The sequence below is a fragment of the Apteryx rowi genome, unplaced genomic scaffold, assembly GCF_003343035.1.
Source record: "Apteryx rowi isolate R43461 unplaced genomic scaffold, aptRow1 scaffold_166, whole genome shotgun sequence".
Lineage (NCBI taxonomy): Eukaryota > Metazoa > Chordata > Aves > Apterygiformes > Apterygidae > Apteryx > Apteryx rowi.
Genome location: NW_020447930.1, coordinates 899,298 through 926,161, shown reverse-complemented (window position 1 = coordinate 926,161; position 26,864 = coordinate 899,298). Strand labels below are relative to the sequence as shown.

The following is a 26,864-nucleotide window of genomic DNA, read 5'->3' as shown; positions in this document are numbered from 1 at the left end:
TATAGTGTTGAATTTTAAACTGCTGAGTTTCAAACCTCAAAATTCATATAAAACTCTCATGTAGATTTACCTTTTGCTCTTCAATATTGAAAGTATGAGTAAATTGCCTGATAACTGCTCTCTATGTGCAAATTTCACTTTGTATTTACAGGATTATTTATCTATGAGAGTTACAGAAGAGGAGACCCATAGCCAAAGTTTCTATATAAAATAAATGAAGTGATAAGGATATAATAAAAACACTTCAAACTTTCCTGTCGAAGTAATAACCTATTGTTTCCCATTTAAGTGAGTTGTATATTAAACAGAAATTGATTTGCATTCATTTCTATCTTCACTTATTGAAGGCAATTTTCCTTCCAGTAACTTTGTGTGACATTTGCTACAGACAATACTCTGTTAAATTATTCACAGGTCTCATTGGTGTATTCACGAAGCTATGACATCTGTAGGATATCTAAATGCAGCCATATTTAAGAATCTGAAAGACTGTCACAAATACAATTCCACACCAGCATATTTTTGATTTAATGTTGTTCAAGGGGCATTTTGCAAAACCTTTACTTGAACTTTTAGTATAAAGCAATGAATTTTGGGCCAGCAGGATGAAGGTGGAGATGAGATGCACAATGCAATTTCAATATCACAAGAAGGTCGGCTGAAAAGTTTACATTGGTTTTGAACACATTGTTCTGATTTTCTGCTGCATCCTAAATATCACTGATCTGAATAGTCATGCTATGTTTTTCTTCAGAAAACTGGTGGGAGAAAGGAGTTTGAGAGATAACAAATATTCATTATTGCTCTGAGTACACAATTGCTCTCAGTCCCAAAAGAAACTTGGCCTTCGACCTGTCAAAGCTGAGAAATTTGAACATCATCATATGAAAAAATTGCAAAACATCAAAATTAAAGAGGCATAAGGGCATCTGACTGTGTACAATATGATGAATCATGAGCTCTCTTGCCTTACGTGACTGTTTTTGTGGATGTTGCCAAGAGTGCTCAAATCACTAAGTCAAAATGAGGATGGGCTTTTTGTCCTTCAACGTTACTTCCACAAGCCTGCAGCCAGGCAGACCTGTTAGCGCATACCCAACTGCAGCCAGAATTAACCTTCTGAAACCACCTGGACCATTCTTGTCTTCAAACAGGGGCATGTGCGTAAGCGTGTTCTGGAATAGACGCCATCCTCTAATACTGTCATCCTATGAAAAAGATTTTTGCCAAATAGGGGACTGGCCTTGTTCTGAAGAAGCAATTTGGTGGCTATTTTGTAGCAATTTTTTTGATGCGGCATCGAATGAAGCAGCATTCCCTGCCTGCCCACTGCTTCTGCCTTTGCCCTCGCAGTCTCAAGCCTAATATAAAATCATGTTGATGTTGACACATAATATGTATGTGCTCTAGCTCCATAAATATTCATAAGCATGCAGTCTTATCTGTTTGCTGGTAACAACATGGGAGCAGTTCACTATCTAAAGCTGACTGAAGTTGATGGAAAGATTCCAGTTAATATCCATGAACTTTGGCTCAGGTCCCCTGTCTGCTAAGATTTCCCCACTTGCTTCCCACAATAACAATAGAGAAAACATGTACTGCATAATTTGTGTACTATGAAATAATGTGCCAGCTATTTCAGATTAGAAGACTTTTTCCATATGCTCTGATGAATGCCAAATACCATGAAGTGAAACGGGCAGAGCCATCAGCTGTAAACATTAGTGGTTTTTTTATATTACAGCATTTTGTCAATGAATGTCAGTTAAATCAGAAGGAAAGTTGTATGATATATCATAATTAAATCAAAATTAAATTGCTTAATTATAATATATTGCTCAATTATTTCAGGCCTGGCAGTTGACTATTTTGTTTTGTAATGGAAGACACAATTTGCAGTGATGACTTTCAGCTAATTAAAAATTAAGGCAAATGTTGTAATTTATTTGCTTCCAGTTTTGGAGCTATATTTTGAAAATATATTAGAAGAGCAAATTTGAAGTGTTACACTTTCATTTATTTAAAAGAAAGAAAAAGTAATGGGAACAACCCTCAGCAGATTCCTAGTGCAGTTAGAGGTCACTATATCTAATGAGGCATGCACAAATGCTTTGAGACTTGCTACAGAGCCTTCAACCTTTACATGCCAATGACACTGTCCTGGTATTTTAAATAAGTGTGAAGGGGCTGAAAAAGAATCTTGTCTCAGAAGAAGCTTTCTGCAGCAAAAAAGTTTCTGAAGAGCACATGCCCACTCCCTCACGGAGACAACATCTAACAGCTTCTATTATTTCAGTACCGCAGTATTCCACAATAATGGTATAAACGCTGTGGTATTTTTAGAGACTGCAGTGTACTGGATAATTAGATTTAAATTGGCCTTTTATAAAATAAGGGTTACTTTAATTCTGCAGTGCACTGCAGGTAAAGATCTACAAAATAGTAGCAGATTATGTGCCATTTATGAGATGACAGTTGCAAGTATAAGCATAAAAAATTACATGTAGGTTAAAATGAAATGGCATAGAATTTAGTTATGATTTCCATTTCCATTGTTCATTATAATGATTACACTAGTAGGTAGGAAACATTACATGTTGCATGTGCACTTGTAGTCATAAATAAGAGTAAAATTTAATTTACATGCTTCTATAAAAAACAGCATAGACTATATTCCTCAAGCATGCTGGTTACAAAATATATTGAAAACAAAGCACTGAACACATATATGGAAGGTTTAGAAGCAATACTTGTAGTTTCTATACAGGAATAGGCAAGTGTTGACTAAAAATCTGGAGATGATGGTCTGAAGGTGGCCAGGGATTTAGAATCCTGCTCTTCCATGTGCAAGAAAAATTCTGACAAAAATAAATATCAGCTTAAACTTCTATGTAATTTCCTCTGAAAAGGAAGCAAGGTTTCCTCTTTCACACTAGACAAGCGCTGCTAAGTTTTAGCATCTGAATAATATACAAATGTACTGTGGAGATTCACGAGAAGCAAGAGATTTCCTTATGGAGATAAAAAGCATTGGCTGACTACCTTAATATTCTAGTATGGATCCTGACAGTAAGAGCCCTGTTGGAACCCACCTCATACGAGAGGAGCAGAAAAGAAGAGAAGGACTTCAGACATGGTTGATTACAGAGCATGGAGTAGCCTCTGGAAGTTAGAGCAGAAGGAACGTGGTCCAGGGGCACCAACCGCTCTTCCCAAACATTCAAGCATAGTCAAGCTAGCGTGTGGACAATATGGGGGCACTAATCCCATGAGAAATTTTTACATGTTCTAAATTGTTTTTGAAAAATAAACTGAACAACATGATAAAACTCATTAGAGAGATGTGGAATGCTCAAAGTGAATCATGCAAAAGCAGGATCTTCAGGTTTTGGTATGAAGGTAAAACGCAGAGTGGTGTATCATCTTCTGGCAAACCTTGGGGAGATTTATTATAGAATTTTAAAAAAAAGCCTGAAGGAAAGCAGAGTGAGTGTTTATGATTTCTCTGCAGTTAAATTATAGTCGGTCTGCCAACGATTTAGTGGATTCTAATTCCATTGACAGGAAATTGGTGCCATCCCTACCGCATGGTGTTTTCCAGATAATTCAATTTTGCTTGCTCCTTCTCTTTTCACCTGAATGCAAATCGGATGGAGTGAAGAGAGAATGAATAGGTTAGACCTCCCATGCTGACCAAATCATTCCCTCATAATGAGAGATTTATTGGAGAGTGTCCTTTTACCTTGCTGCGTCTCAAATTTTTCTACCATACTAAAAATTAAAATGAATGAAATTGTTGAAAGCTTACAAATACAGTGTTTCTATAGGTAATTCTAGATATCTGCAGAAGTGATTGTTACCATTCTTCCCATGATGAATGCTGTAACTGTTAGAAAGCTGGTCACCTCAGTAAGCAGGAGAAATTGTAAATTTGCATCTACGTTCTTAAATGGTATTTCCTGTACAGCTTATTCAGCATCCCAAATATGTTCACTTTCACCGTTACATTTAGCTTAGAATCTAGTCACAAAACTTATCCAAGAAAAAAAATATTGCCCATGTACATATCACTGGAGTTTCTCTGTCATTTTTGTTTACAGCTGCTGTGCACTGAGAGAGAAAGAAACTATTAGCTTGCAGTGACAATATGTTCACGGTAAGTACGCACTGTTACCAGAGAAAGGTTTCATACCACACTGAAAATTTACCCTGTTCCATTAGAATGTTTTTAATGAAAGGAATTCATCATTAAGAAGATGGGAACATTACCAGAATGTCTAAAGATATCTACAATAAACGATCTCTTCCTAGATTTAAGTATTCTGGGGTGTTAATAATACATTTTTTACTCATTCATCTTCACATTAATGAAATATGCTATCTTTCTAGCTTCAGTAACGGACATTTATTTTAAAAGACAAGCTCAGAAAAGAGCCTTTCTTGGCTTTTTATAAAGATAGGTTTGTAACTACATTTTCAGAAGAAAGGAAGGTCATGCTAAAGATGTCATATCAAAATAGCCTTTTCAGCACCACCACAATAGCATAAAATACAATCCATATTTAGTACTGCTTTAGAGAAGATACAGGAAAAGCCCAACATTTATTGCAAAAAAAAAAAAAAAAATTGAAAGGAAGAACCTGGGTGGCAGAATTCAGGTGTCCTGGTGTCTGTGCTGCCACAGATGCACAAGAAATGTTCCATCTCCCACAGAATCACGTCTTGATGCCTCTTTTAGTGGAGAAGAGACCTTTCTCCTGCTGCCACATATAAACCATCAACTCAGTTGACACTTTCTAGAGCCCAGCTGTACATCAGCCCTTTAAAACAGGTTTGCTAGTAAAAATGCTTGCTGGTAATACTACATCAGTAGTTTCATTGGTTTGATTGTGAAAACAATGCACAAACATAAAGCTCACGCTTCCAATTTCAAACTAACCAGCTATATGATCACCAGTTTAACAGCAGCAGCAGCCACAGGCAGAAAAGATCTAAATACCCAAAACACTGAGTCCTACAGAGGAATAATACATTAAAATTCTGATTTTCTCTTGTCAAATAGTAAAGTAGAAAACTGAAAAACAGCCTCTTGCAAAGCAGATCATACCAACAAGTGCCTTCACTGATGCTTCAAAAGTACTATAGCATTTCTTTGGGTCTTTGGACAGCACATATGAACAGTTGATTTTGGTTCAAAACATTTATGAACTTCCTTCCGCGAAGCACTGTATTTATGGGCTCCATTTGGACTAATGGTAGCAATAACTATAAGTGCCCTACAAAACATGGCATTTCTGTTTTGGACAACAAGCTGCAGATGACTCCATAACAGCTCTGACCCTAGGCTGTGACTGTGGCAGATTAGCCGGGAACACACCAAGTGAACGAGCAAGATAAAACATCTAAATCTCCTCTAAAAGTCCATGGCTACTTTATTGTTCAATTTTAGAAATGACCATGTGACTGGTGTACTGCCAAAGGAGTATCACTAATTCTGGAGTAGGATGAAGGAATATGGTGCTGCAGATAGGAGAAGGACCAAGTGGTGGTGAGTCAGTAGGGATGAGGCCCCCACATGCATGGAGGTGGGGACTTGTGAGCCTCAGTCTAAGCAAACGTGGGGGTGGAAGAGGAGTTGCATACCAAGTCAGGCAGAAGTGCTGCAACTCCGAGGAAGCAGAGAGGAGGAGAGCTTGGCAGAAATATTTTTTGACAGTTAGTCAAAACTGTTAGTTTTGGGAGCCAACAGCTAGTTAGACCAAGTTATCTACAGCACAGTCCTGGACCAGGCAACAATCTTCCCATTATTAGTCATCAGCTCAGTATCAGTCTCTAGAATTTGCTTAAAATAGGAACAAACATCTTTAGAAAAATAGCAGAAAAAAACAAACTTAACGGCCAAACCAAACTCATCCTTTGTTTTTGTAGGTTCAAACATATTTCCTTCTCTCTTGAGACATCCTTTTAGTTATTATTTCAGGTGCTTCTGGCAGTGTAACTCTACAGAAGTTTTATGTATTGAGATATCAATTTCAGCTTTGGTCCACCTCCAACATCCAGAGAGAGCAACAATAAGAAGCATCTAAAAAGTTGTGAGAAAATGAAATCTTCTAAGATTTCCTGTCTAATGTTCACACTGCAAACCTATTATCTGAGTATGAGTTATATCCAAATAATATCCAAATCTTTGTGTCCTTTTCTTAACCTACTCTTTATTTATTATTAGCACTTTTTGTTTACTGTATATTTAATAAATGTAGAATATATGTAGAATAAGCATAGTTCACAGATGACTGTCATGATAAACGCCTTGTACTTAATCAAAATCATTAGACATTATGATTTCATCTCTACGCATGTTTCAAAACTAACCATAAAATGTCACAGAAAGCGGACCCAGTGGACAGCAAGCCATCTGACTATTTTAGGAGGGTTATGGACACAGCGAAAATTGGAGAAAGACAAAATCCTTAGTACATAGCATAATCTACATGTTTCTCTTTAAATTTTCTTGTCACCTGTTATTAAATAAGGTGGAACTGTTCAACATACATGGCTCCAAAATATCTCACAGTGCAGAGTCTGTGCAAGAGAAACTTTGGCTCTGATTTTCAGAAAGAACCTCAGTCTGATGATGTAATCTATGAATAGTTAATCTATGCATATTTTACAGTACTGAGCTCTGCAAAATGGCACTGTCAGAATCACCCGTTAAGTTGTTGATAAGAGAGCTGTTGATTTAAATGAGAACAGTGAGGCCAACAGTAAATTCTTTCCAGCTAAAAGCCGTAATTTTTTGACTGCACTTTGAACTTCCATTCCTGCAATGCAGAAGAGCATACAGGAGCCATGGGAGTCACAGTATGGAGAAACATAAAAATCAAGAGCAAGCAACAATGCGCCAAGTCAAGAGTTGCGAGTCCCTTGCACAGATTCGCAATATAAATGCCTGTTTCCTTGACTGTGTTCTGAAACTATTAGTTTCCCCTAAGTATAAGACATTTCTTAGTCATGTATTTCTTTTGATTTTTAAAGGTAATGGGGCTAGAGACAGGTCTGTCTCTCTGGATGTTGACATTGTTGTCATGTTTCAGCAGCAGTAAGGTTAGCAAACCTGTCAAAGTGTCAGCATATGTGTAATTTAACCCCTCTGTCTTCCTCTATTACTGCGAATGCTGCATCAAAATCACTGAGGTCCTTGATACTAGCCAGTTATGAATAGGAATGAAGGAAAGAAAGAAGCTACAGTAATTTCCTCCCACATGATCATTCTGTCATCTTTCACACTCGCATCTTGTTTCCTGAAGCTGTAATCTGCATTTCTACTCCCCTGGTATTTACTTCCAGACTTCCTTTACACAGCAGTATAAGACAAAAGAACTCATACAAAAATTAGTGTTCAACTGCATTTAAGCATGAAATTCTAATACAGTCCACAGAGAATTCTTGCTGTTCAAAATCATTTTAGAGTAATCCTACAAATAATGAAGCCCTTTATATCAATAAAATCCTGTTGTTTACATTTCAGAAGATCAATTTATATTCACATATTTGGCTACTGTCCAATCAATGTCCCTAATAAAGCCTAGAAACTAGTGAAGTGCCATAGAGATTAACTATGCAGTAGTAAAATTCATAAAGAAGAATATAACAGAAACTGTAAAATAACAGGGAGAGACACTAGTAATAGTCTTGTTTTGGTATCTGTAGGTCACAATTCTAAATTCACTATTTCCCCTTTGAATTTTCCGTCTATTGGTATTTCTTCCTTGGCCCAATTTCTGCACTCAGCAACCACAGGATTAGAAAAATTAATTAGGAATAAGAAGGATGATGCATGCAATGCAGAACCAAATATGGGGAGCCGAGACGTGCAATTCAGTGTTACCTCACAGATTAGTTAAGTGTTGGACTTCAGATTCAAAATAACTGGCACCTCAGAGTGTGATTCTACTCTGACAAGTGACTATATAAAAATGGCACCTTCTTTCCAAAAAAGATCTGCTCCCTATGTATATTCAGTCATATATGCTGAATTAAATGACTCCTGTATTCAGACTTCACTACTGAGTGCTTCTTTTCCTGTTTTATTTGCAGTAACACAAGCATAAAAGAACTTGTGCAAGATTTTGCATCATGAATATAATTATTTATTAATTTTCAAAGGCCACTCAATTATATCTCTAAGAACCTATTGCAGATTACAGTTATACCTGAAGATATGGGATTATACTCTTGTAGCCAAGTGCATAAAATTTGGACTGCATTACTGGTGGTAGGTGGAAGAAGGAAACAGCTCAGCTAGTTTTTCAGATCCTATGATAAAATTACATTGCTGGCATTTAGAAAAAAGTTTTTGTACATGTAAACAGTTGGCTTTTGGTGTTAAAGCTTTAACATGCGTCACCCAAGTGTACTAATGGGAAAAATACTCACTTGTGACCGAATTATGCAGATCAAGCTTTGCAAATTGTGTGTGATAAAGGATTCAGATATTTCAGATAGGTGCAATTTATTTTTAAAAAATCTCAATAGCTCATCACATATATCAAATAAATATACATAAAGTACATGTGTGTGTACAAATACATCCCTCTATATGCATATATCCTAGGTATAAATCTCCCATGTGTGCATTAATGATATGCTACCATGCTACAAGGTGCCTTAGCAAGTATTAGGATTTGACTGTCAAAGCAAACAATGATGGTTTGAGTCCAAGAATCTTCTTATAAAAAGGTTGTGGTTTTGTGAGGAAATATATATAATTTTCAGAAATAGTGATGCTGATAAAAAGATTTTCAGGTTTTTTTTCCAGCCACATCATATCAGCATTGAAATCAGGAACAATCTTGCAAAAACCATGAATATAAGCTGACTGACTGTGACAGCCTCTGTTAATTGCAGCCAAATAGAATTACTGTTTCATGAATGCCACCAATCCAAGAAACAATAGCATGGAGCGCAGGAAGCATCTGCATTTAGATTTGTTTTTTAAGTTAAAAATAAAAATAAAAAAGTTACTTGATATTTATAGTTAATTACTGTACTGACATTTTGACGGCAATCTTATCAGCACATAGAAAGAGAAATAGTGGAAATTGGAACTAATTGTCCCATAATGACTGATACTTTTTCCTCCTGTAGAGAGTGATATGCTTGCCATCCAGTAGCTTTCCACGCACAAGAGGGAAAATTACCAATCAGTTATGAGACAATTAATTTCTAACTTGTAACATTTTTCTACTGAAAAGAAAAAAAAAAAAGATCCTAATTTGAGATCAAAAATGAGGGATCCCCTAAGACATTTTGAAAAATCATCTTTTTAAAAGGTGTCCTTATAAACATTTACATCTGGAATTATTTTAAAAGTAACCGAGAACTCTAAACTGAGGCAGTTTATAAAACATCAGTACTACTTTTTGCTGTTAGTATTATTATTTCTTGTTCTGTTGCTGTTTCTACAGATGAACAATTTTGCAAGGATCCCATTCACAGGAATGCTATACCTAAAATGTATCGGCAATAAAGGAGAAAACTTCAGAATGAAGATGAGGAAGTAACAAAACACAAGGAAAAAACAAAAAACAGTTGGATAATTTTTGTTTAATTATAGTTGGGGACAGAATGGTCATTCAGGGACTTTCATAAACTTAAAACTTTCAGGATTTTTGCATGTGAGAATGCTGTATGTGGTCACTTGAGTCAGACTTGGCAATAAAATACTCTGCCCATGGTAGAAAGGTCATTTAATGACTAATTGCTCCAAAACTGTGCTGTGCCTCTTTCAGCACTAATATGAGGAGTGGTGCAGAGAGGGTTTTTGTACAGTTCTAGCTCTTCTTATTCCCAGCCACTAATAATTCCTTACTTTATTAATGTTACTCTTCTATGTAAGTGTACAGTAAAACCATGCCAACCAAAGGAGGAATGAGCACTGTGTGGGGACCATCCTGCATGAATTGCACCATGAGACCACTGAGAACACTTCTGACAGATGTTTGTCTAAAACCTGTCTTAAAGGAAGGTTGTTTTACAATATTTTTAAGTGGGTAGTGGTTTCCCTCTCAAGTGATAAAAGATTTTCCTAAAATGTAACCTCCTCCTTCTTTCCTGCATATAAAGTTGATGTTTGATTTGTACAGGTAGCCATCTTCTCTGCCTCTTAAGTAACCACTGATGGACTGTCATGTTCCCACCTCTTCTCTAGACTAAACAAAGCTGATGTGACATAGGTTTGAATCTGTTCAGATGGATGGCAGACCTGGACCTCAGGTTTCCTTCACTGAGGAGACTTCTCTCATCACTGGGTTTTGCATAAAATGGCGTTGCTGCCTATCTTTGCATGTGCACTGAAAGACAGCAGTCATCGCTTTTCAGCTTTTTAGAAAAAGAGCTTGGGCACCTGCCTTCAGGAGAGGATGCAAATCTCACCTTGAAGAAAGACAGTTCTGAGGAGAAGCAGGATTTATGAGTCATTGCTGTTTTTAGCATATCCTGCTGATTAAGCAGCTCCTCACTCAGCAGGCTGGCTGCTGAGCATCCCATTGTGAAATATGTCTCCCAGACATATGGGAGGCTTGGTCTAAAGCTATGATTTGGCCTAAGGTTGTAGAGAACAGGGATATTTATATGCACAACACAGGGAGCCTATGATCAAATTCACAACCTGGATTTGCTCTGCTTGCATAGATAAAATGACAAAAGCAGTTTGGAGTCTCTCTGTCTTGGATGATACAGCCCTTTCTGGGTCATGAGTATTACTCATTTCCATCTGCGAGTTCAGCACAGCTTTGAAACAAACTTGGAGGATCGAGACAGCTGAAGGACTGAGGCCAACTGAAATGCCTGGGCTGAATTCTGAAATCAGTTCTCCTGACTGTATCAGATTGCCTCACCTAGGACAGCAGGTAAAGTACCAGAGCATCATGCCCTTTTAGACTGAGAGATGGATCCACCCCCAACTTGGACAACACTCTGCAGTAACTCTGCTCTGACTGAAGCAGTGATTGATAGACTATGCCGCCTCATTAGCCACTTACTGCTGTAGGAGGGCAACTAAGGTTAGTACTGTTGCCAAAACAACCTGGGGAGCTAGAAATCCTACTTAACAGGCATGGCTGATTTATTGCTATTGCTGGCTTTCCCAATTTTGTTCTGTGCTCCTTTCTTCTGCCCAGTACAGTTCTCTGGTTTAAACCACTGACTCTATGCTTGTTGGAGGGAAAAGGCTGTTCGTCAAGAACCTGTAAGTGGGAAAATTCAGTTTTTCAAGTTTGTGCATGGAAACTTGAGCAAATTTTACTTACACTTTCCAGAAAGAACCAACTAGCAATTGAACTGGAACACCTGATTGATTACAGCATAATTCCAGGAATGTAGTTATTTAACTCCATGCAGCAGGTACTGCTACTGTGGTGAGATCTCTAGCAGTTAGACACCTTAATGCGCATTGTCACATACCCTAAGTTTCCTGTAGATTTAGTTGCTTGAGCTATTGTCCAACTGTGACATCAGAAGAGAGATACAGAAAGGCTGCATGTACAGCGAGTGCTGTACAGTAAACATTCATGCACAAAAACAACTGTTTAAGTGAGCAAAGACATACAAAAGAAGCCAAGAGTTCTACTTTGTGTTGACCTCTTATTGACAAAATTTAAAAAAATCTGTTCTGCTTCAGACCTTAATTTCTTTGATGATGATTGTATTCATGTTCTCTAATTGAATACTTCAACATGATAATGGATTTTTCGCTTGCTTGTTCAGTTTCTTTTTTCCCTTCTGTTTACTGTGAAGCTCTATATTCAGCTATGGCATTATAACCATTTGTTGGTCATGATCCTTAACCTATAACCATCATCCAATTAAAAATGAAACAAAAAATTTGCTTACTGATCATATACAGACAGGAAAATATCACAGAGAGCAAAGAACAAAGACAGTTAGTTATACAATGGGTTCCAACTTTTTTTAGATCACTATAGATCTAAAGGCAGACAGGTAGAAAACTATGCATCTTCATCAAACTTCTACCTGAAAATAGTATCAATTTCACTATTATGGGACCTGTGCTCTGCAGAGCACTCTGTGGCATAGCAGAATGCAGTCAGGGAACTTCAGCAGTAAGACAGGCAAACAGACTCCCTCCGACGAGGTGGGCTACCACCACCTGGCTGCTAAACTTGACTAACAAAGGGAGGCTGAGACAATGCAGAAGTTCTTCCGTCACCCGCCCTCAATGCTGCTGCATGTGCTCACCAGGAGGAAGTGGCCAGGACAGACAAGCGATTTTTTGACTTCATTTCCAGCCTCTGGTAGCTGCTTTTTTTTGCCATTTGCAATTCGTAAATCAAAGTGCTTTGCTCTGGAAAGGATGAGGATACTGAGCAGAAATAGTAGCAGGATGTAGGGTAACATGATCTTTGAGCACCTTTCAGCACATGTGTTTCTGCTTTGTGGTATGGGCAGTTTGTCTTCATCAAAGCATGTAAACATAGGACTTGAAGCAAAAGATAATGCAAGAGCATTACTTGCAAGACCTTGTTCCTGTATAATGCATGTAGCACTAATTATTAAAGAAATCATTGGCTTTCTTTAACAAACTTGCAGCCAAGAGCTTTCCAGAGAGCACTCCTACATTATAAAAAGGGAGCACAAAAGGATTCAACATGAGTGATGAAACTGTTTACTTTCTCTTTAGAAGGGAGCAATAAATAAGTTAGCATTCTTTCAAAGTTCTGTGAAGAGAAAAGATATTAGAGAAAAAGCACATGGATGCATTGTTCTGTAGCAAGGGTATTTGATGAGCTCCAGAAATCTCTTTGGAAGAGAAAAGATGTATTATAGTGTGTGAAAAGAAGAAATCTTCAGTATCAGGCTGTTATCTAGTTGCCAAGGGCTGGTTCTTGATGAAAACAGAGCACAAGAGAATGGATAGTTTAAGCACTGTGAGGTAAAAGCAGAAAATTGGACTTACAGCAGAAGTAACATTCACAATGGAAGAAAAGTGGATGCAGCAAAATGTTAAGAGCGTGGTAAGAAAAAGATTATTATAAATACGAAGACAGAAAAGTCAAAGTTTTGTCTTCTCTCCAACAAAGCTCTTGGAGAAAGAAAAGGGAATTAGCCTTGCTGGAATGCATATTAGCAAAGGAAAAAAAAGATAAAAAGAATACCACTTCAAGGTCATTTTAAACCAAGCAGCGACTACTAAAACTGTAATTATAAGCTTGTATTTCTTGTTTACTATTAATTGCTAGCAAAAGAGGAAATAAAAGCTTGAAACAAAATATCTTTGGACTTCATTCTGTTCATATTTTTGCTACTCAAAAACTTATATAGGATAATTTAAATTCTTTAAACATGTACAAAAGTCTTTTTCTCCAAATGGAAAAGTGTATTATCACACACACTTTATCACACACCTTTTAACACACACTAAGTAGTACTTTTTTTTGGTCTTATGCCCATTGTAAAAACAACAGTTGCAAGTTTGCAGAGCACCTACAGAATAAGCAAGTTATTCCGCCGAGGTTAAGAACAACTACAGCTTCCTTGCCCTCCACATGCATAGTTTGGTAGTCCTTGAAGAGTTTAACAACCCTGGAGTCAGGCTGAGAAGTAAATCCCCACTGAAGGTCGCTTCACATTGAAACACAGGCTAATATGGCATCTGCGTTTCAGCTGCTCTCAGCTGTCACAGCAGGAGAGAGAGGCAGCGTTTATGGCAACCAGCGATATTTGTGTTTAATCCACAAGCACAAGCAGTGACTGGAATTTTCATCACCTTTCCAACCATTTGAAAACAATAATTGTTAGCTCTGTTAAACATCTTCTCTTTCTAAACCAATACTCTCCAAATGCAAATTGTAGTCACAGCTGCAAAGGAAATCTACTGCCAAAATACACCATTGGGAGAGAAGAAAATATAGTGGCAGCTGGCTGTCTCCAAAGAGGGAGAGTGTCATCTCCGTGAAACACTGTCAACTATTGCAGAAGAAATGCTAAAGAACTGCAATATCAACCAGCCACTGGCTTACAGCAGAGGTAGATGATGGACATAAATTGGAAGCTGTAACTTTAGTATAAGAAGAAGGTAAGAAACAGGAGGGTGGGCAGAAGCACTGTGGGCAGAATGCCTATGTCTGCCTGCAAGGTAGAACTTTAACCCAAACTGTGTAGTGTAAAGCTGCTTTTTTGTTCTTTACCCCTCTTGCTCAACCATTTATTATTCTTTGTGTCTGCAGAATCCTGATTAAGCTTGGTGACTGCTTCACTAATTATGTGTTTACCCTACGTTCTAGTCCAATGAGTTTATAATTAGTAGGAGACAGTTTAAGGAACAAAACTCAGGGAGGTTATGCAGCCCTTCAGCACAACTTAACCAACCAAGCTGTGATGATACAACCTTTCAAAAAATGCTTGCTGCCTGTGACATGGGAATAGCTCAATACTGCAGCTTTTTTTCTCTTGACAGAATGGGCTGGATTCAAAGTGGGGACCTGTGAGGTGAGACACTGCAGCTGATGAGAGCTGTCCTACAGTACTAAGTTTTCTGGTCAGTGCTCACTTCAGAGGGGAACCTACCTCTGGTTGGGTCACAGGAGCACAGAAGTTATAATCTCAAGCTCTCAAAAGTTACCTCTGAAGTGTTTGTATTTCTACTTTTGAATCCAACATAACAAGAACCTCTAATTACATGATCACTACTTGTATTACTGGGTCATTTGCAACGCTTGAATCAAGAATTTTCAGATTTACAGTACAGCTGCTTTCCAGCTCAGTTTACTACTAACAGCAGTAGTTTCCGAGTCCTGCCTGCATTGGAAGAGAACAGCACACACTCTGCCTTGTTAAGCAGTTAGTTGTGAGCCAGCAGTGGAATAATGGATATAACGGTCTTGTGTTTCTATATTCTGCTTAACCAGGGAGACTATTGTCTAAGCATTTAGGGCAGTGGTTGCACCCTGTGATGCACTGCAGCTGCATCTACAGGCAGGCAAGGCTAGGCATGGGCACTCACCTTGTCATCATCAGATATTCCAGCACAACCTGCATTAAAGTCTTTCCAGATAAATCACTTGCACCTGCTTTGAAGACTTGGTTTCAACTTCTCCCTTATGTGGCGGCTTTACCTGTGCCCCACCACTTTTCCCTTTGCTCCTGACTGTCTTTTGCTCCCCTTTTTCCTTATCCTGGTGTGTTGTTCACACTACCACAAGAATTACATTTCTCCACTTCATTAGCTGTCTTCAGCCTCTCTCTTTAGATCCCTCCCCCAAAACATTCTCTCTCCTGTCCTCTATTCTTCCTCTTTATCTCACCTCAGTATGTGTAATATTAATAGGACAGATTTTCAGAGGCAGAAAGAGAAATTTAGCCACTTAGCTATCGTTCATGCCTTTCAAAAATCTTCTCCTACATCTTCATAGGTCTCTTGCAATGCGGCAGAACCCTTTCCTACTTTTAACTCTCCTCCTTCTCTTCATCTGTCCCTTCTTTCTCTGTTCTCTTTATTCTTTATTGCTTATCTAACTTAGGCCATAGCTATCCCAGCAGATCTTTGCAGCGTAGACATGCCAGCAAAACTTCTAAGGTATGTAGCCATCCCAACGGAAGACAGCTTTTCTCAGCCTGCATGTTCTCATTTCAGAAGGAAGTTCAACTCCACCAGCAAACATGCCTCTTCTTTAGCATATAATCTAGTTACACATAGAGGATTCAGTCAATGCAGTAACAGTGACAGAAGACAAGACTTTAGGCAGTCCTTGATGCAGAGACTGTCCTTCTAGAATCTAAAAAAGCAATGGAGAATGTTAATTATAGTGCAAAATAAATATTTGATAGAATGCATTTACAGATCCTGATACTCTGTGTTTATCCAATGGGCTAAGGAAGTGGTTCAGTTTGTGGAGTTTAACTTCAACAGTTCAACACTTCAATGGGTGCAAATAAATCTATTCATTTAAGCATAGCTGGTATGAATAATAATCAGATCTTTTCAGATCTTTTTCATAAATCACAACTGCTTAGGAGTGATGGAAATATTAATTTAAAATGGCTGTCTCATTGGAACACTGAACTGTTAAAAGGCTTGTGTAAGAAAATTTATTACAATAGTATAGAAAATAAAGGACTGTTTTTAGCAAACCAGTACATCTCATTGTGCATTGCACCTTAATGATGCTGTGTAAAATTTATTTGGCTATATTTTGAGCCTATCATTTCCACTTGTAATGGAAACTAGTACTGAAAAGGTAAAAGGAAATTGTATTTTGGGCATCTATCAGGAACAATTTATAATTTTTGTTAATAAAAATCTCAATAAACTCTTTTGGTTTCATAATTTAATAAGTTCCTTCGATTTTATGTTCTAGGCATACAAGATCAAGAACCTCTCTCTCCTGAGTCATGAGAGAAATTGAAAAAAAAGTATTTTGTGTAAACAGAGAGACATCAAATGTACCCGTTGGGAAGTGAAATGCAATGTGACCTAAAAAGTCTTTTCTCACAGACTAAATTGTCTCTTTTGAAAGTACCTTCACTACCTTTGGAAAGCTACAAAATCTCATTCCTTTGTGCACTTATGAACCTCTGAGCAATAGAGGTTTAGGAGAAATTTCCTCTGTAAATATGGGAAAGTCATCCAACTCACCTTCATTTAATTATACTAAACTGGCTGTAATGTTAAGAAGCCTAGAAGTTAACCCAATTCACTTCTGTTGTAATAACTGCTTCTACTGTTTTATAGTACCGCATTGCATCTTGGTAAGTTATGAAGTCATTTTAATGGTCACCACCAATGCCTGCTATGTTCAAGGCTAACTACACGAGTTTTTTCATATTTTCTTGCCGATCATCACTTCATCTGAATGAAACTTTCCCTTCTTATTGTCTGGTGTGGAATTCTTTTGCTATGCTTTATTTTTATTGAGGAAGGTATGGATACAAAGCAGATGAAAAAGGAAGAGTTAATGTTTGAAAATAACGTCTACCCATTAGTCACTCAATCACTGTTCCTATTTTAAATGCCTGAAGACAATATTTTGTGAGCGCAACTAAAACACTGCAGAATGTAGCAAATTTGAAATGTTTAAGGTATATCTGATGAAATATTTTGCTGTTTACAGAGAATAAACTGTAAGCAGTTGAAAACATGATTCTTTGTGTGTGCAGTAGTCACCTTTGTTACTCTGGGAAGAGTTATAAGAACTGTGAGTGAGAACTAATTAAATATTACAGTTAATATGCAGGTTTTGTAAATGAGCATAGCTCTCAGCAGACAACCATATACTGGTTAATGAACTGGCCCAGAGAGAGACAGTTTTGACCAGAGAAAACCTTCTTTGTAAAGGGTTTTTGCAGGGTTTTTTTGTGGGTTCAGTTTCTAAGCATGGAAGAGAAACTTTCTTGGGCATACTGCATAATCATTCGAAGAGCAAATCACTTTCAAATGGTGAAGTTTATGAATTCCACAAGCTCTAGGCATTGGACAAAGTTCAAAGATCTTACATCTTCAGAAATACAACAACCTCGGATTTTTTCCCTTGAAAACAGTAAAATAAAAGTCTTAAAGGTACCAAGAACAAGGCTACAAGTGTAAATGTTTATTTGTCTGCAAATTCTACCTTTGAGAATACAATTCTGACTTTCCTACTTGTCCATCTCAAGCTGATTACATTTCAAATTTTTGAATATTATAATTTCTATTCAGTAATATGCTGTTTATTTTCTATACTACTAGCTCCCTGTAATCCATTATTTCACTCCAATAGGCTTAGAAACACAACAGGTTTCATAACAGAATCTGTAGAATTTTTTTTTGAGAAGTGAGATGAAATATTTGTAATACAAAATACTGCCAAATTTAGTAAGCACAAATTACTAATGGGCTGTGCTATTTGTTTAATGTGTTAAATTCCTAATTAAAAGCATTCATTTGTACAGAATTTATATTTGTAATTTTCTGACAGCTGAAAATTAATAAAACATTTCCAACTTTACAAATAGTGAATTTTCACCTGGCACTAAAATACATATTTACAGTAAAGATTATGTTATTGTGGTGTTTAATAATGATTGTGTTATTTAATAATGTCACATTTATTATAAACGTATTAGTAAAGCAGTTAAACCCTGAAATTTTATCTATGCCTGCAGATAATTTTTAAATTGTTACACTATGTCATTCTGTTTGTGATTCAGTGAATTCTGATATACAGAACATAGATTATTCCAGGACACTTCACATGCTTAGTGATATATCAGGCCAGAAACAATAGCCAATCATACTAAAACTATTACGAGCTACAAACTGTAGGCAGTCTAATTGTCATTTTAGCTTCACATATGTATTTTCTGTCTCCTGGATGCCTAGAAGACTGCTTGGGATTTCTGCAAAATCTTTTTTTCTCTGTAAAAATACATTAATAGCACCCTTTTTATTGTCTACATTCCAGTGGTCTCATATGATTTGAATCCCAAAATATCTAATCATAAAACTTGATTTCTAATTCATCTTTGAAGTTTGGATGCATTTTTCATAAGTTCTAAAAATAAAGAGTTCTGTCTTCTGCAGTGGCATGTGATGCATATGCATGAAGGCACTGTGACAAAATTCCAAGGCATTTTAAAAAATGTAAATGAAAGGAAAACATAGTAGCAAAATACGATGCAGCATTTTAGTCTTTTAAATGCAGGAAGTCTCCGAATATATCAATATAATAAGGGCAACCCAGTGACAATGACAGACGAAATAGGGTCTTGCACTGGAGCTCCAGTTTGAGGATTGTTAGAGGTATAGTCTAGAAGTAAAGTACTCATTTTTTTGAACATGGCTTCTCATTGAATGTGTGGATAGGCTTAACCAATGCTCATCCTAATTACAGCAAAACACAAGCAAAAGGAAACAAATAAATCTTCTGAAAACTGCTATTTTCAAGAATGATTGTTTCACAGAGTTATGAAAGCTTAGCTCATTGTTCCCGTGCTTAAAGAACTCAGTCTATTGTGTTAGATGGTTATGATGCTATGGATGAGCAAATTTTTTTTGATTTCTAGAAAAAGCTGTCCATTTTTGTACCAGCTCCACAATAACCCCAACTGGTAGAACAGAGCACCTCCCACTTATCCATTAGAAAATCTAAAACAACTGTGAAAATTGCTGAGGGTGAAATGAAAAGGGTTAAATGTGTGCTTTCATAAAAAACAGACTTCCACAAAAAACATTCCCCAGAACACTCTTTATAAGCGATGATGCATGTGTGTTGAAAAAAGGCATTTTGGAAAAATGCTCCCAAATAGTATAAAAATTAAAAAAAACTCTTAAGTGTTTGAAGAATGTAGCCCAAAGTGAAAGTTACCTGGGAGATAAGGCAAGTAAAGCCAGAAATTCCAGTATTTTACTACTGCAAGCAACAGTGCAATACAGTCCTTTTTGGAAATTTGTCAAAATTCTTCTTAAATTCAGTTCAGGTTGTTTCTTCTCCTACTCTTACAGGAAGATAGTTCCTGGATCTGGATCATTGTTCTAATGGTTGGAAATCTTCCTTTAACTTCTAACCTAAGTTTATTCACGGTCAGCCTTTTCTTTTAGTTTCTATAGTATTTTGCCCTTGCTAGTATTTATATCAACAATATTTTTCAATATTCTTCTCATTCTTCTTTTTCCTAATTTAACAAGCTTGTTCTCTTACTCTCTTTTTGTAAAATTCCAGTTATCCAGTCCCCTGATGATCTTATTAGACTTTTTCCTATTTTTCAGCACTCTCTCCTTAATTTGGATACATCATACTAGTCCTGAGAGCATCTGCTGTCATTGCCAAGAGATTGATAGAGAAACAGAGTATCTCAAAAGAAAGTAGAGAGCTACTGAGAGCATCTTGGATGGCACTGAGCCTATGATGACACAAGTAGGCCAGTACAATTACTGTGAAATACAGTTTTGCCTTGTACAGCTGCTACCTATGATCATCTTTGTCCTCTCTCCATAACGCGCCTACTTTTTAAGTGTTATTTTAGGCCCTGCTTACTGAACCCCCTCCCAGTGCCTGCTATTGGCACCTCAGGAGCCTGGCTTTGTGAAGAGGTTGTAAGGCACAGGAGTGACAGAATGGAAAATAACGATCGAAAGCTGAAGAATAATTTTATTACCTGAAGCTAAATAATTTTTCTGACCTAACCACAGCTTTCTTTATCATGACAAGCTTGATCAAAAAAAAAAAAAAAAAAAAAAAGCCCAAGCTGAAATGAATGACTTTTAAGTAAGGTTTCCAAGTGACTGTTTAGGATATCTACATACCTACTGTACATACATAGTCCTCATACAAGGACTGATAGTATGTGGAAGAGGCATTCCCAGATGATGCTTTTTCAGCTGTACCTGCTCTGACAAGCTAGAGAGATTTTCACTCACTGTTCACTTCCTCCTTGGGAGGAGAAAGAAGAGGCACACTAAGTTCAGACAACATACACAAAATAAATGAAGACTTGACTAAGTCAAGCAGTGGAGTCTAATGCAGTATTTCCATATTCAGTGCACCCCACTAGAGGACATCATCCACTATCTGCTGTTATGTAATATTTATTAACAAACTTTGGATAAGAAGACTGTGGAGTGTAGCAATCAAATGCTAGAAAGAGCAAAAGCGGATCTCAACTTCTGGTAAGAGAAATAACTAATTAAATAGTAATGGCCATGGTTTAAGAAACCAATGAGTCTCTAAATCCCCCAACTTTGTATCTCACAAAGCTCAATATTAACATTTACACTCAGTGAGCACTTAAAAGGGCTAGTGCTGTTTTCCTCTTTGACTTAACTGATGTTTCAGACTGGCATTTCGGTCTTCTGAAGTCAGCTCCCTCCTCTGACACCAGCAGTACCAACAGGAGAAAGAAAAGCCTGGGCTAAATTCAGATGCGAGGTTTCCTTCTCCTCCTTTACAGGTGATGCTGCCTCGGGATCGAATTAGTATCTGTCTGCCCCCATTCTTCCTACTGCAGAGGGAATTCAGTAACTAATGCTGAAAGGGAGGAGACAAATCTGCAGGAAAAATGCTAACCTAAAAAGGCCTACGATGGGAAGGAAGAGGAAATCCTGAAAGAGGTACCTATCAAAGGATGAAAAAGAAGAATAAACTACTTAAAAAGTGCTAGAAGTAATAAAATAGTCATGGAAGAAGGTGATAGACAGAGAGGTGTGATTGTTGAGTGCAATTTAGGAGACAGAACAGAAAAGCAAAAAAGAAGAACAAAGTGAGAGAACAGACTCTAAGAGAAAAGACAAAATGTGGAAGAGGGAAAAAAGAATGCAAAAAATAATGAGTCACAGGTCACAAGAAGGAAAGTAAGAAGTGGAAGGAATGAATAAATAAAAAAGTACACAATACTGAGGCTATCTCATTTAGTCTACGTATACTAATTGCCATCCTTGGAATATATTCTACAGATCTTCCAATTTAAAAAGTGTAAAGTTTATTTTGATCCCTCTTATTGCACACTATTGTTGAACATGTTGGACTATATATCTAAAAAGTGAAATAAAGAGAAATCATAATTTATTTCTGACATCTTCTGGCAGAGGTAAGAACCTTTGGACTGACTACCTCAAAATTCGGTCAAGTCACCACATGCCCTGCTCAGCGGCCCCTCAGCAAGCACCTTTCCACTCTCCAGGGTCCTGGGGGGCAGCTTTCCTGATAAAAGAGGAAAAGGGCCAGGGAAGAGGGAGAGAAGAGATGAAGGCATGCTCCTCACTCCTAATGCCTATTACAACGGCATCTACACAAGGGAGTCAAAGGACAGCAGGAGATGCCTCCAGGGGCTACTACAAAGACTTGTGCTCGGCTTTAAATCTTCCCAAGATGGAGCATCTCTCCCTTTCCATTGCCAAATAGACTCTTAGGCTGGCTGAAGAATCTGCCACAAACCTTGGTATGTTCCCTCTAACTCCTTTTTCTTGCGTGCAGCCACATGGACTTTGGAACGAAGTGGGCGCAGGCGCCCCAGCAGTAGACTGACTTTAAGGAATTTGAGTTCTACCACTAACACCTCGTTCTGAGGGAGCAATGCTAATTAGAAAGACTAAGGAAGATACCAGCCTGTTGTTTCTCTGCACACAGCACTGGAGAAACCACAGGAGACAGCCAACAGCAACATGGCATTTTCTTTTCAAATTCCAGGGCAAAACATTCAGTAGCACCATCTAGTGACACCAGCCCTGACGCAACCAAACTGCAGGTCTGGTCTCAGTTTATCACAGTTTGGGCTCATGGGTTCTCAACACCCCGGGCACATCTGGAAACAAACCCACCTGCTCACTCCCTCCCCAGTCCACATGGTAACGTGCACTACCTACAGGAGGAATCTTTCGGAAATCATCTTAGCATAGCACATATGAATGAAAACTGGTGGAAACGGGGCCCACGCGTGGGTGGTTTAGGTGCAGAAAGCACACACGGGTGCAGGCTTGCAGCCAGAGAAGTAGTAGAAACAGTGAGAGCAGGAGAGCGGAGAGGGATGTGTTGCTTTTGCTTTTCCCATCCCGGGCTCCAGCTCTGTCACAGAGGTGGGGGAATTTTTGCTGCATTCTGCCCATTAGCTGGGATGATCCTTGTGACCCACTTCTGATGTGTGTGTCCTACCTGCAGAGCAATCCTGCTCTAATCCACGCCTCTAGAAAACAAGACCACCAGTTTGTATGGAACAAAGCTTATTTTGAAGCCATCAAATTTTATGAAGTAATTCAAAATGGGCTTTCATGTTCTATTTACAAATACAACTTCTTCATGAAGGCTGCTTGCATAATCTTCATCTTTCCCAGCCAGCCATTATCACATAATATTAAACAGCTTTTTTCTGAAACCAGTACCCCAGTTTATGTCAGCTAGTAAAATCCCTGTGCTTGTACATGCTGCACAGTTTGTAACATGGCCGTTAATAAATACCTAGATACAGCAAACAATAGTGAGTTGACTATTGTATATATTGTTGCAATGAGACTTTCAATATTTTCTGCTATATCTCTTCTGTGAGTATGAGAAAATGTTTTGAATGTAACTTGACTAGAGAAACAACACAATTTTACAAAAACAAAACAACAACATAACCAGTCAAACAACAAACTTCCCTCCTCATACCCATACTATATTGTCTTTATATACTAAAACAGTGTGGAACAAATCTTCTCAGCAGTGCTAGAAAACCAAAACTTAATGTAAACCTCAGCAAACACTAGATAGCATTTTAACTTTACAGAAAAGCAACAAAACTATTGTGTATCTGACTCCAAAAAATGCTTTCTGCTTAGGAAAAATCCCATAAAGTATAGTCTCTTGGTAAAAAAAAACATATAATTACCATTTATATGCATATATATATATATATATATATTTCTTTGACAGGCTTAAATAAATGCATCCTCAATCTCTAAAAGACAAGGTCCAATCAAACATAAAAGGAATAAAATGAACAGTAATTTTTATAGAAAATATTCTTAGAACCCATGGAACATAACTGAGAAAAAAGTCCCCTCCTAAAGACGTTCATCACAGTTTCAGAACCACCATAAAATGTAATAGAAAATTACACAGCCATTTGACTGATTTAAAAATTCTACAGAAAAATTGCAATTCATGGTTTGTATAGAATTCTCTTTGCAAGTAGTGTCATAACTGTCCTACCTAGCCTTAGGTAAACCTTACTTATTCATAGGCCTTGGAGTCCAAATCCTCATCTTAATCCAAAAGCAACAGAAGCTCACTGCTCATACAAAAGCAATTCAAGACTGATCTGAGTTGCTATTTTGTAAACTTCTGTGAAACAGTACAATTCAGTGACATGGAAAACAAAACATATCTCCTTCATACGGCAACAGGTGGATTAAAAAGAATTTTATTCTAGGCTATTAAAGGAAAAACAGAAATGACTGCTATTATTCTGCTATTCAATATGCATACGGCTCAGTTGTATTGTCCGTAACATGTACTGTACATTTTAAACGTACTTAACAATCACAACCTTGAGAGGTGAAAAACATCTTAACAATGAGCATAGAATATTTTATTACAACCATATATATTTTTAATTTGTTCTCATCTGTGTGAAAAACTTCTACAGTAAAATAATTAAATAGAATGAAAGATCTGTAATAAGAAATTTGAGCATCCTATTATATAACAACATCATGTTCCTTTATCTACAAATTAGCTATAGACCATGTTTCCTCATAAATGACCCCTTTTGACCAGTTAAGTTTAAATACTACTCAAACTTCCATCAAATTTGAAGCTGCTTATGTGTGAAAACTAGACTGAAGCAGTGATCCAGAGGCCACGGATAGGGCACAAATGATGCCATTCCACTGCGGAATAGGAAGAAGGGCACAAAGTTGCAGGAGTCCCAGAAGTCAGCTGTGGATATTTTGGGTGCATGGAAAAAAAGGCCAGAAGCTGGCCACAGAAACCCAAATAAACAGAGATTCTCTGATTTAATCCAATGAGCATTTTGTTGGATGGATGCCGGCTAGGACAGATACGCTGCACTTTGACAAGAGGTAGCATTTCTTTCTATAAAGTTATCAAGCCCTACAAAACCAGCTGGATTTTGCCTCAGAAGTGTTAACATTTCAGAACACAGAGAAGTGACACCCCCTCGCTTGAAAACATACTGAAGTACCTTGTCTCCTTTAATGATACTTTGATTTATAATTTAATTGTCCAAGAAAAGAGCTGAGCACGCTGATTTGCTTTTACTGTGTAGAGGTGATTATTCATTATTAGAGAGAATGTTCTCTGTTATTAACCTGGAGGCTGCTGATATCTTATATGTAATCCAACTTGCTCACTGAATGATTTTTAGCAGGATCTTACTTCAAATGCAAATTTTCTCTGTATATTGCATTAAAACTATCAAAATAAAATTTAGTATCTGTTAATTTAAACACAGAAAAAGATATTTTAAATTAAGTGGCTATTTGCAGATATCATAAATCACAGACATACTTAATATCGATTATGTCTTTAATGCATATTGAGGTACCAAAAATAAAATGCTCAGTCTCACCTGTGAAGTGAAAACAATCAGCTTTACAGCACAGTTGGGTACAACTCTTTGAAGCGATCAGTAGAGATAAAAAAGAAAGGGCACTTTTTTCCCCCGCTTTAACTGAGTTACAGCATATATTTTTAGCAAAACGGTATCAGCACAGACTTTCAGAGATCCTGAGAATGCACAAATCTCACTGAAGACGATGGGAGAGAAGGTACTCAGCAGTTCTGAAAATCAGGTTATTGGAAGGCTTTCCTAACAACAGATTATTTTAGGTTTCTTGGCAGATGTTGTCCTGCTGCTGTAGAACAAACTTGACAGAAATGAATCATGATTTCTGAAGCACCTGGTTTAACTTCGCAAGCCCGTCTTACATTTAATCAAAGAGGTACACGTAATCGCCTAAATATTTTAACACTGCTACCCCTGTAAGCTTCCTTTGAGGCTGACTATCCTGGTGGCAAGGCTACTGTAGTCAGCAGATGGCATTAGTTACCTCAGTGTCATTTTTGCTGTACAGTTTATAAAGTGGGTCAGCTACAGCCCATGGCTGTGGATCTGTTCCCAGCAGGCTGAGGAGGAGGAAAAAAAAAAAAAAAAAAGAGGAGTAAAATTCTGTTTTCTTTTGTTAATTACTCTTGCCATATTTTAGTTGTTTCACCAGACAACATAATTAGACAACAAGGGAAAGATCCAAGAGTAGGTGCGCATCTTCAGAGAGCAGCGTAGCAGCCAGGCAGGCTGGCGTGGACATTTGTGTGCAGCGGGTGCTGCCGCCGCTGCGGGGTCCCCCAGTATTCCAGGGCCTTGCGTGGAGGTCGGGGCTGGCGCAGCAAAGCCGTTCAAAGATACGAAGGGAACAACAGTGTGTCGTTGACACTACAGCTCTAATTCTTACCCAGCTAGTAGCTTTTTAAAAGGGTGCCTTCCATTTATCTTTGTGCTAAAACTAGGTTGGTAAAAATACACACACAAATACGTACATTAGACAAAATCTCAATACTGTATTATTTAAATATCCAGTGGGAATGTTCAGATATTCCTCTGAAGTGCTTCCAACCCAAACCCTGCAGTTAAACACTATGAAAGTGTGTTTGTACGTGTCTGAGACCTACAATCTCAAATTGCCTAGTGCCGAGCAGGAAGCAATTCCCTTCTCATGTAAAAAAAACTTCAAGCATAAATTTCCCCCTTTCACATTGAGATGGATTTGACAAACTTCAAAGTCCTTTCTTGCAAAGTTTGAAATACTTCTGCTCCCTGCCCGAGCAGCCAGTGATTAGAGCATATACTGGGGATAGGCAGGAAGCCGCAAGCCACGGCAGTGGGCCTCCCAGGCCTCCATGAAGGCCCTCCCCACCAAACTCGCCCTGCAGCCCCTGTGTGGTCCGAAAATCTCTGTCTCTTCCTCATCCCTTTACAACCAGCACATACATTCCTGCAGATCATTCTGAATCTGCTGGTCTTAACTGTAAAACCAAGAAGACTTATGTTTTGAGGAAAGAGATTGGTTTTTTGGCAGGGCATGGGGAGGGAAGAAGGGGTAGATGATAACTGGCTTTCACTGTGTTATAGGAGACGTTGAAAACAACTTCTTCAAGCACTTTTCTTGACTTTTCCATTTGATTGTTGATTAACTTACATGGCTTCCTTGATTTTTCTCACTTGTATTTTCAAGGCAACAACTCACAATCTCACAACAGGAATTTCTCATTTGCAGCCAACGTCTCTCTTTGAAATTTCCTATATTTATTTTGGCTGTATATCTGAACCAGAGCAAGCTTTGCTCTTTGCTTTTCTCTGAAGGATGTATATTTTTG

General features: G+C 37.7%; 1 protein-coding gene across 1 annotated transcript in view; it reads right to left on the bottom strand.

The window, feature by feature from the left end:
- Positions 1–26,864, bottom strand: part of SYT1 (synaptotagmin 1) — a 228,858-nt gene that overhangs the window by 131,555 nt on the left and 70,439 nt on the right. The window lies entirely within an intron of this gene.